Raw genomic sequence first — 10,766 nt, 5'->3', positions numbered from 1 at the left:
TGTGTGTGTGTGCGTGTGTGTGCATTGTGTGCTTGTGTGTGTGTGTGTGTGTGTGCGTGTGTGTGCATGTGCGTGTGGTGTGTGACAAATGTGCTGTGCTGATACCTGCAGAAGCCATTTGAGTGTATCAGGCCTTGGTGTTACAAGTAGCAGAGAGCTGCCCTGTGTAAATATTAATCAGTGCAAATATGTAAACGTGCAATGTAAATACGTAAGTCAAGTCCTCTGGAAGAGCAGTCAGTGCTCTATGAGTCATTTTATTGAGACAGAAACGTTGTCTAGGGAACCCAGTGATTTTGGTTGTAAAATGTTGCAAGAAATCCAAACTATGAACAAGAAGAAAAGATTTAATATATGGAATACAGATGTCCTAACCAAGTTTCCTAAACTGTGATCTAGATAAATAATATATATATATATTTAGGTATTTTTTATTTGTTTCTTCTTGGTATATGAAATATTGGTGTACTTGACATACTGGACAATTCCACAATTTCCTAAATTTTGAAATATGATACATATTTTAAGTAATATTCCTTGTGTATGTGTGTTAAACAATTTAGACATGTTTCTAAGAGTTGGCTTCCCCCCACTTTGTTGTTGTTGTTGTTGTTCTTTCCTGATATGGTTCTGCTTTGTAGCTTAGGCTGATATGGAATTTGTTATTTACCCAAGCTGGTCTTGAACTCAGAACTTCCCAGGGGAGCTTTGCACTCCTGAGTGCCGAGAGATTATGAGAGCACCTTTCTGGGGCTCCTGGGTCTTGGAAGTACTTATGTTACTGTCTTAAAATGTTGATTCTGTCAATGAGACACCATCATTAATTTAATAAAAAGATTGCAAATACTACAAAGTCATCCTGATACATTTTTGACACTTTATTTAATTTTATACTCACATATGTCAATACAAAACAGAGAGATATAATCACAAAGTTAGGTTTATTAGATTTCTTGGTTAAATGTGCAAAGAAATTAAATTGTTTCATCTAGAAAGCAAATATTTCTTAAGTTAGTTTGTATGCTTCTGTAGTTATTTAAAGTAACAGAAATAAATATTATTAATAGGTGTCAGGTAGAAACTTACCACTGACAATTTTATATGTACAAATTGCTGTATTTTATATATAACTATTACATATAAATATCATATATAATATATAATCACATAATATATACACATATGGTACACATGTGGTAATGAGCAAAGCTAATTTAGAGTCCAGAATATAACTACTTACCCAATTCCCTACCTTTAATTAATTTGTATTTTATTTATTCACTTACTTTTTTTGAGAAAGGGTCTCACCGTGAAGTCCTGGCTGACCTCAAGCTCACTGAGCTCCATCTGTATCTCCCCCCTGAATGTTGGGCTTGAAAGTATTGCCACTGCTCTTGGTTATTTCTTGTATTTGAATTGGCCCACTTAACACTTCCTAAATGAGATTGCTCTGATGTTTTAGACTATTAAAGGGATTAAAAGGTATGAGGAAAAAAAAGAAGAAAAAAGGAGGTGAAAAATAGGGTACAGATAAGGAAAAAGGCAAAACCAAGTACTTACCCCAACCTAATGGACAAGCGTGTGGACACTGGGTGAGTATCTTAGCTGTGTGGATTGCTCTGGGCGTGGTGTCTCCACGCAGAGTCTCCATGCTGTGGCACACACCTGCATGCCAGAACAAAGGGTACTATCGAGAATTCACAGTAGGAAGTATATGGGCTGGCTTTGTCCCAAGTTGTATAAAAGCCTTTTTCTGCCCAGATAACACTGTTCCTCCTACAAACTCATGACCCTTTCCAGGCACTCAGATTTGAAAGCAGTGAGACTTTAGTACAAAGCAGTTCACTTGCAATGTGCATGTGTGTTTGTGTGTGTGTGTACACATATGTATTTCTGTGTGTACATGTTTGTGTGTATACATGTATGTATGTACAAGTATATTTGTGTGTGCATGCATGTGTACATGTGTGTTTGTGTGTGCATGTCTGTACATATATATTTGTATACATATGCTATGTGTGTACATATGTGTACATATATGTGTGTATGTGTACATGAGTGTATATATTTGTGTATATGTGTGTGAGTGTGTGTGTGTATATATGTGCGTATGTGTTCATGTTTATGTGTGTAATTACAATAGGAAGCAACAGACTAAAGAAGCATAAGCAGTAATATCCCAAGGAATGTGGCGAGGAAAAGTGATGGAGCTAAAAGGTGACATTTCTCAGGAACACTTGATCACCTAGACCACAGATTTTCTCCAGTAAGTACTACTTTGTATCTCCCTTATAGTATGTCAGACCAACACTTGTGAACTTGTATCTATTTTTAGTACTAGTGTATTTAAAATGAAAATCTTTCTCAGCACAAAAGCATTTTGAGGGAAAGATTCTGCTCTAGACCACAGAAGGAAAGACAATAGCTAGACACTGAGGGGAGGTAAGTGATGGAGAGGAAAGCCCCTGATTCGGCTTTCCATAGCTGCTTGTGATTCTGTGTTAGTTACTTTCCTGTTGCTGTGATACAACACTATGACCAAGGCAACTTTCAGAAGGAAGAGTTTATTTCAGCTTACAGTTTCAGAATAGTAAGAGTCCATCGTGGCCAGGAGGCATGGTCGGCAAGTGGCAGGTACTGAAGTAGGAGCAGGAAGGTGAGACAGAGAATCTTCAAAGGTAAGCACAAAACAGGGTGAGAACAAAGTGGCATGAGGACTAGTAATCTCAAGTCCAGACCCCACTGACATCCTTCCTGCAGCAAGTCCACCTGCTCTAAACCTCCCCACACATTGCTATCAACTGGGCACCAAGAGTTCAAACATCTGAGCTTGCAGGGGACATTCTCATTCAAAGGATTTCAGGCTGCAAACCAGCCTAGTTCACATTTCTCAGTGTCAGCACCGAACTTGATATTGACTGATTTTTTTTTTTTACCCCTCGATTTACCTCACCTGTTATTTAGCCACACATTATATTGCTACTAAAATCTTCACCTAAGGAGTTGAAAGTGTTTTGTTGAAAATTCATTTATCTAAAAGCAACAGTAAAGATTTATGGATATCCAGCAAAGTCCCTTGAGTCCATTATTGTCTGACCTCAGCTCTCTTGGTGATAAGTCACCCTTTTAAAGACAAGAAAGACTCAGTGCTGTTTCCTTGGACCCTGTGAAAGTCAAGTAAGCATAGTTGAATTTCCTGGAATTTATTTATAAATATTTTGCATTTCTTTGTGAAACTCTTTTTTTTTTCTACCATAGCATAAAGAAGAAAATGGCATTATTTAAAAGTATACTGTATCAGAAGCCTGAAATCCTATCTCTACTTTGTAAATAACAGCAAGCCTATGAACATGGACATTTCCTCCCTTGAGTGTCTTATTTAAGAAATGGAATCAATGAACTAGGTACAATGTAAGCTTGAAAGCTCACAGTCATCATAAATGTTCATAATACTAATAAAGAAAATAAGTCCTGCAGAGCTGTTTCTGAACTTTAAAAAGTGGCTGTTTTTAGATGTTGCAGAATTATGGTACAAGGTTTCACCTTATTTGCAAGAGAGAAATGAGGAAAGGTGGAGAGAGAGGGAAGGAATAGGAGACATAGATAGCTCAGCAATTAAAAATCTTACTTTTCTTGCAGAGGTCCCAGGTTTAGTTCCCAGCACCTACATGGTGGCTCATAATAACCTGTGAGCCCACCTCCAGGTTATCCAACAAGTCCTTCTACAACCTCTGTGGCATCCTTCATGAACACAATGTCCCACGTGGGCTCACACAAATACATATAAATAGAAAAATATTATTTTTAGAGAGAAAGGGAGAACACTCTATATAAGGGCATGAAAGAGGTTCAGGGTCCATTTAAAAACCTTAGTTTTAGAAAAACAGTAAAACGACAGAAGAGAAGACTATTTTGTAAGGATTCCACAATATTTCTTAGGAACTAGAGCCATAATCAGACAGATTAATAGTAACAAATCTAAGTCCACAGAAAAATCTTCAAAACTCATTTTCAAATTTCTGAGATAGATAATCAGCCTGACCTGACTTGGATCCAAATCTCATCCCAGGAAGAGACCATCAACCCTAACCTTACAACAGGGCATGCTTTAGGAAAGTTTCACCATGGGGTCTCTAATTCTGGAAGAGGCTTTTCTCAAACACTGCCATGCACAAGGGTGCTAGCATCTCAATGTGTGCATCCACCCCACATGCCTTCTGATGCCTTAATAAGAGATTAGTGTCTTTGCAACAGACGAGAGATTTGAATGTCTGAATAACAAATGAGAAATTTTGCCTTAAGTTTTAATTCTTGACTAAAGAAATTGTTACCCTGTAAAAACCCTCTTTCTTTTATCAGTACAACAATCAAAATCAAGGTAATCAGACTTGCTCATTCAGGTCATTTCTTTACACAGTAACAAAAAGACAGCTGGGCCAGCCTGGTGTTAAAAGACAGATATTGTGAGCCTCAGACAACTGTCATTGATGGGAGCTGTGGTGTGGCATCAATAATTCAGGCCACCTCACGAGTGCCAGCCAGCAGCCGATCTATTGACAGAGGCCTTATCACTTATTCATGGTTCAGACATCTATACTGGTTCATGGCCTGGTTTTACAGCTTCTTTAATTGTAGAGATAACAAAGGGGTCATAGCAACTAGCCATTAAAACGAGAACATTGCTTCACATTGCAAAGGTGTAAGGTGTAAGGCTCTTCATGTAAAAAATAAATGGCATTTGAAGCCCTAAGAGAATGTTTGGCCACCAAAATATAATACTGTATTTTAAACATTAACTATTTTTAAATATTTTCTTAAACTATAAATTAAAAAAACAGCTGTTTCTATCATCATACTGATAGGACCACAGGAATGTTTCCTTGAAACAAACAAGTTCTTTTTTGCTTGGTTTAAGAAACAAAACCTTGGGGCTCCATTTATGGCTCAGATCTGAGGGACATTTGCAGATGACCTGGGTTCACTTCCCAGAACCCACATGCCACCTCACAACTGTCTGAAATTCCAGTTCTATAGGAACCAACAGCCTTTTCTTGTCTTCATGAATATTAGACATATACATGGTGCACAGACATACATTCATACAAAACACATACAAATAAATACATCTACCCTTGAAAAGAAATGCCTAGAGAACTAAAGCAATTTCTCCCCACACCACATAGCTGGTCGTAAAGGTGCTAAATATGGAACTTGAGTTTAGGGAAATGTTTCTTTCTGATTGTGTTTCGCATAGAGAATTTGGCAAATCACCAGTAGCCCTTGATGTGTACTGCACTCTTGGTTCATCACTAACTAATCAAACATTTAATAACAATGTAGTAAGGGTCCACGACCTCATCATCTCCCAAAGGAGCTAGAACTTTGGCGGCTATTTGCTAAACACATCGGCATTTGTGATTCTTTCCCTCCTAGAACTAGCCTAAAGCCTGAATTCCACCTTTTTAAACATATCGTATCTCTATCGCCGTTGCATGGGAACATGCTCCTCCAACAGGGCATACTTCTAGTTTTCCTTCTTCAGCTTCAAAAAGATGTGTGGCACAATGCATAATGCGACGCTGTGCTGAAGGCCTCGCGGGCGTTTGTGTGAGCCTGGACCACAGCGCATTCACAGTCTCCTGGTAATGGGCCTGTTCTAAAGGTGTGAACCTTTCTCGGGGCGTTCACTTAGCAAGAATTACTACATAAGAGACTATGGAACTGCTTTACTTTGGAAATAGTGACCAAATATGTCTTAAAGATAGATCAACAGCAGCTCGGGGAGGGGTCTGTCAGTAAAGTGATACCTATGCAAGCATGGGGACCCGAGTTCAAATCCCAGTACCCACATAAAAACCAGATACTGCACCCCCCCTGTGATGGTAATCTCAGTATCCGGAACTCAGAGAGAGCTTGATTGCTGAATTCCATTGGCTAGCCAGCCTAGCCAAATGGGGGAGGCAAGATACCAGTGAGATTACTCTGCTTAAGAAAAAGAAGTTAGATGAACCTGAGGCGCGAAACTTGAGCTTGACTCCCCTCATATACTCCCAGAAGCCTACCCTGATTTAAGTCTCTCTGGCTTGATGAAGAAATACCCCTACCCTCAGTTTCATTTTTCTCTACAGTCCTTCTGTCCTCTAGCCCTCACTCTCCCCAGGTCTGATCTTCTCCCTCTTAACTCTCTGGGCCCCCTCTCCTACCTTGTTCCCTCCCTTCAGCCACTACCTCTGTCTTTTCTCTCTCCCCTTCCAAGTGAGATTTTCGCATCCTCCCTTGGATCCTCTGAGTTATTTTTCTTCTTTGGGTCTGTGCCTCTTAGTATGCTTATCTTATACTATATAGCTAAAACCCACTTGTAAGTGAGCTTGAACCATGTAACATTCTGGGTTTGGGTTACCTCACTCAGGATGATCTTTTCTAGTTCCATCCATTTGTCTGCAAATTTCATGAATTCTTTGTTTTTAATAGCCAAGTAGTGTTCCATTGTGTAAATGTACTGTAATTTCTTTATCCGTTCTTCAGTTGAGGGACATCTAGGTTGTTTCCAGATTCTTGCTATTATGAATTAAAGCTGTTATGTACATAGTTGAGCAAGTGTCCTTGTATAGTGGAGCCTCTTCTGGCTATACAGCCGGGAGAGGTATAGCTGGGTCTTAAGGTAGCACTATTGTCAATGTTCTGAGAAAGCACCAGCTTGATTTCCAAAGCGGGTTATATACATTTACACTCCCACCAGCAATGGAGAAATATTCCTCTTTCTCCACATCCTCTCCAGCATGTGCCATCACTTGAGATTTTCATCTAAGCTATTCTGGCCTATGTGAGAGGAAATCTCAGAGTCATTTGATTTGCATTTATTTCCCTGTTGACTACGGAAGTTGAGTATTTCTATAAGTGCTTCACAGCCATTTGAGAGTCCTCTGTTGAGAATTCTCTGTTTAGTTCTGTATCCAATTTTTAAAATGGGTTATTTTGTTTACTAGTGTTTTGTTTTTTGAGTTCATTATATATTTTGTATAATTGCCCTTTGTTGGATGTAGGATTAATGAAGATCTTTTCCCAACCTGTAGGGTGTTGTTTTGTTCTATTGACAGTGTCCTTTGCCTTGCAGAGGATTTTCAGCTTCAAGAGGTCCCATTTATTAATTGTTGATCTCAGAGCCTGAGCCATTGGTGTTCTGTTCAGAGAGTCATGTTCTATGCCAATCAGTTTGAGGCTCTTCCCCACTTCCTCTTCTAATAGATTTAGTGTATCTGGGCATTATCTTGAAGTCCTTGGTTCACTTTGATTTGAGTTTTGTGCAGGAAGATAAATATGGATCTATTTGCAAATGTCTACATGTACACATCCAGTTCATCCAGCACCATTTGTTGAAGATGCTGTCTTTTTTCCATTGCATGGTTTTGGCTCCTTTGTCAAAGATCAAATGACCACAGTTAGGTGGGTTTATTTCTGAATATTCAATTTGATTCCAATGATCATCCAGTCTATCTTTATGCCTGTACCATGCAGTTTTTATTACTCTTGCTCTGTAGTATAGCTTGAAGTCAGGGATGGAGATACCTCCAGAAGTTCTTCTATTGTATAGGATAGTTTTAGCTATTCTGTTTGTTTTTTTATATGAAGTTTATAATTGTTCTTTCAAGATCTGTAAAGAACTGTTCTGGTATTTTGATGGAGATTGCAATGAATCTGTAGATGGTTTTTGGTAGCATGGCTATTTTTACTATGCCAATCCTACCTATCCATGCGTATGGGATATCTTTTCATCTTCTGATCTTTTTCAATTTCTTTCTTCATAGATTTGAAGTTCTTGTCATACAGGTTTTTCACTTGCTTGGTCAGAGTTATACCAAGATACTTTATATTATTTGTGGCCATTGTGAAGGGTATAGTTTCCCTAAGTTCTTTCTCAGCCTGTTTGCTATTTGTGCACAGGAGGGCTACTGATATTTTTTAGTTACTCTTGTATCCAGCTAATTTGCTAAGGCTGTTTATCGGCTGTAGGAGTTCTCTGGTAGAATTTTGGGAGTCAGTTACCTACACTATCATATCATCTTCAAATACCAATATTTTGAATTCTTTTTTCCCAATTTATATCCCCTTGATCTCCTTTTGTTGTCTTATTGCTCTAACTAGAATTCCAAGGACTATATTGAAGAGATATGAAGAAAGTGGACAACCTTGCTTGTCCCTGATTTTAGAAGAATTGCTTTGAGTTTCTCTACATTTAATTTAATGTTGGCAATCAGATTTTTGTGATTCCCTTCTTTTAGCTTTGCTGATATTTTTTTTACATAGCCTTTATTATGTTTAGGTATGAGCCTTGTATCCCTGATATCTCCAAGATTTTCATCATGAAGGGGTGTTTGTTTTTGTCAAAGGCTTTTAGGCATCTAAAGATATGATCATATGATTTTTTTTTATTTGAGTTTGTTTTTAATGGTAGATGACCCTGATGGATTTCCATATATTGAACCATCGCTGTATCCCTGAAATGAAGCCCACTTAATCATGGTGTATGATGTATTTGCTGTGTTCTTGGATTAGGTTTGTGAATATTTTATTGAGTATTTTTGATGTTCATGAGTGAAATTGGACTCAAATTCTCTTTGTTGAGTGTTTTTGTGGTTTAGGTATCAGGATGACTGTGGCTTCATAAAGAGTTTCACAATATTCCTTCAGTTTTCTATTTTATGGAATAGTTTGAGGAGTATTGGTATTAACTCTTCTTTGAATGTCTGGTAGACTTCTGTACTGAAACCATCTGGACCTGGGCTTTTTTTTTTTTTTTTTGACTGTTTGCATTTTCTTATAGGCTATACAACTGTTAAGGCTGTTTACCTGATCTTGATTTAGCTTTGATAAGTACAATATATCCAGAAAATAGTCCATTTCCTTTAGATTTTCTAATTTTGTGGAATACAGGCTTTTGGACTAAAACCTAATGACTTTTTGGATTTAATTTTGATGAAGGTTCCATGAGGTGCTGAGAAGAAGGTATATTCTCTTGTGTTTAGGTGAAATGTTTTGTAAATATTTCTTAGGTCCATTTAATTCTTGGTGTCTCTTAGTTTCTTTATATCCTCATGTAGTTTCTGTCTTGATGATCTGTCCACTGGGCAAAGTAGGGTGTTGAAGTCTCTCACTATTAATGTGTATAGTTAAATGTGTGATTTAAACTTTATTAATGTTTCTTTTATGAATGTGGGTGACCTTGCATTGAGGGCATAGATATTTAGAATTGAGACACCATCTTAGTGGATTTTTCATTTGATGAATATGTAATGTCCTTCTCCATTTCTTTAGATTAATGTTGGTTGAAAAGTCTATTTTATTAGATACTGGAATGGCTACTCCAGCTTGCTGCTTGGGTGCATTTGCTTGGAAAACCTTTTTCTAGTTTTTTACTCTGAAGTAATATCTATCTTTATTGCTGAAGTGTGTTTCTTGAATACAGCAGAAAGATGGGTCTTGTTTTCCTGTCCATTCTGTTAACCTGTGTAGGAGTTGATGACATTGATATTGAAAGATGTTAATGACCAGTTATTGTTACTTCCTGTTATTTTGATGTTGGTAGTGGTAGAGTGTGTGTGTGTGTACATGTGTGTGTGTGTGTAAAAGAGGGAGGGAGAGAGGAGAGAGTGACTCCCTTATTTTAGCTTGCTGATATGGAGTTATTTATTACCCGTGTTTTCCTAGGTGCAATTGCCCACCTCGGGTTGGAGTTTTCCTTCTATTATCTTCTATAGAGCTGATTTGGGGATAGGTACTGTTGATTTTGTGTGAGTGTGTGTGTGTGTGTGTGTGTGTGTGTGTGTGTTATCTTGTTTTTTTCCCTCTATGGTGATAAAAAGTTTTGCTGGGTAGAGTAGTCAGAGCTGACATCTGTACTCTCTTAGTGTCTGTAAGATATCTGTCTGGGTCCTTCTGGATTTTAGAGGTTTGATGAGAAGTTGTTATGTCCAAGTCTCGTGGACCCCAAAGACCACCAAGACAATTCTGATGCATATTCAGTAGGGTCTTTTGATTATAAGCTAGAGCTCCAGCCCATACCCTCACCTACGCAGTGGGTCTTGAGTGTAGAGTCCAGAGCTCAGGGAGAGGAGGGTTTTTATTGGGTTACAGCAAGGTTTGGGAAATTATGGCTTAGCAGTTACACAACTAGGTGACACTCAACAAGGGCAAGCTTGTTACAAAATGATTGTGGCTAACTAACATTGAACAAGCAATCTGTAGACCTCAGGAATGTTAAGTATTTCCATGCCATGAAAGTTCTACTACCATGTCCTGGGCTGGCCAGCACCAATGCCCCACACGGAGCTAAGATAGCTTCCCACTTTTGTGGTTACCTCCAGGGTATTCTTTGGGTAGAAGTTTTTATTGCCTTCTTCCTGGAATTAGTGGCCTAGTTCCTGGAACTGGTGAATTTGGGGGTGGAGGGTCAGGCCTGGTTCTCTCAAAGTCAGTTGTAATTCTCATAGGTGTGCCTTTATATGTGACTTGGCCTTTTTCCCTTGCAGCTTTTAATATTCTTTTTTTTTTAATTTCTGTACATTTATTGTTTATATGGCAGGAGGATTTTCTTTTCTGGTACAATCTTTTTGGTATTCTGTAAGCTTCTTGTATGTTCATAGGCCTCTCTTTCTTAAGGTTGGGGAAGTTTTCATCTATGATTTTGTTGAAAGTGTTTTCTGGGCCTTGGAGCTGGGAGTCCTTCTTCTTCTTCTTCTTCTTCTTCTTCTTCTTCTTCTTCTTCTTCT

At 38.3% G+C, this 10,766-nt stretch overlaps 1 protein-coding gene across 1 annotated transcript in view; it reads left to right on the top strand.

The window, feature by feature from the left end:
* Cntnap2 (contactin associated protein 2) overlaps positions 1-10,766 on the top strand; it is a 2,205,170-nt gene that overhangs the window by 1,406,542 nt on the left and 787,862 nt on the right.

This window comes from Psammomys obesus, unplaced genomic scaffold (genome assembly GCF_907164565.1).
Source record: "Psammomys obesus unplaced genomic scaffold, mPsaObe1.curated_primary_1811, whole genome shotgun sequence".
Lineage (NCBI taxonomy): Eukaryota > Metazoa > Chordata > Mammalia > Rodentia > Muridae > Psammomys > Psammomys obesus.
Note: the sequence above shows the minus strand (reverse complement) of the source record. Positions and strands in the feature narration are given on the sequence as shown.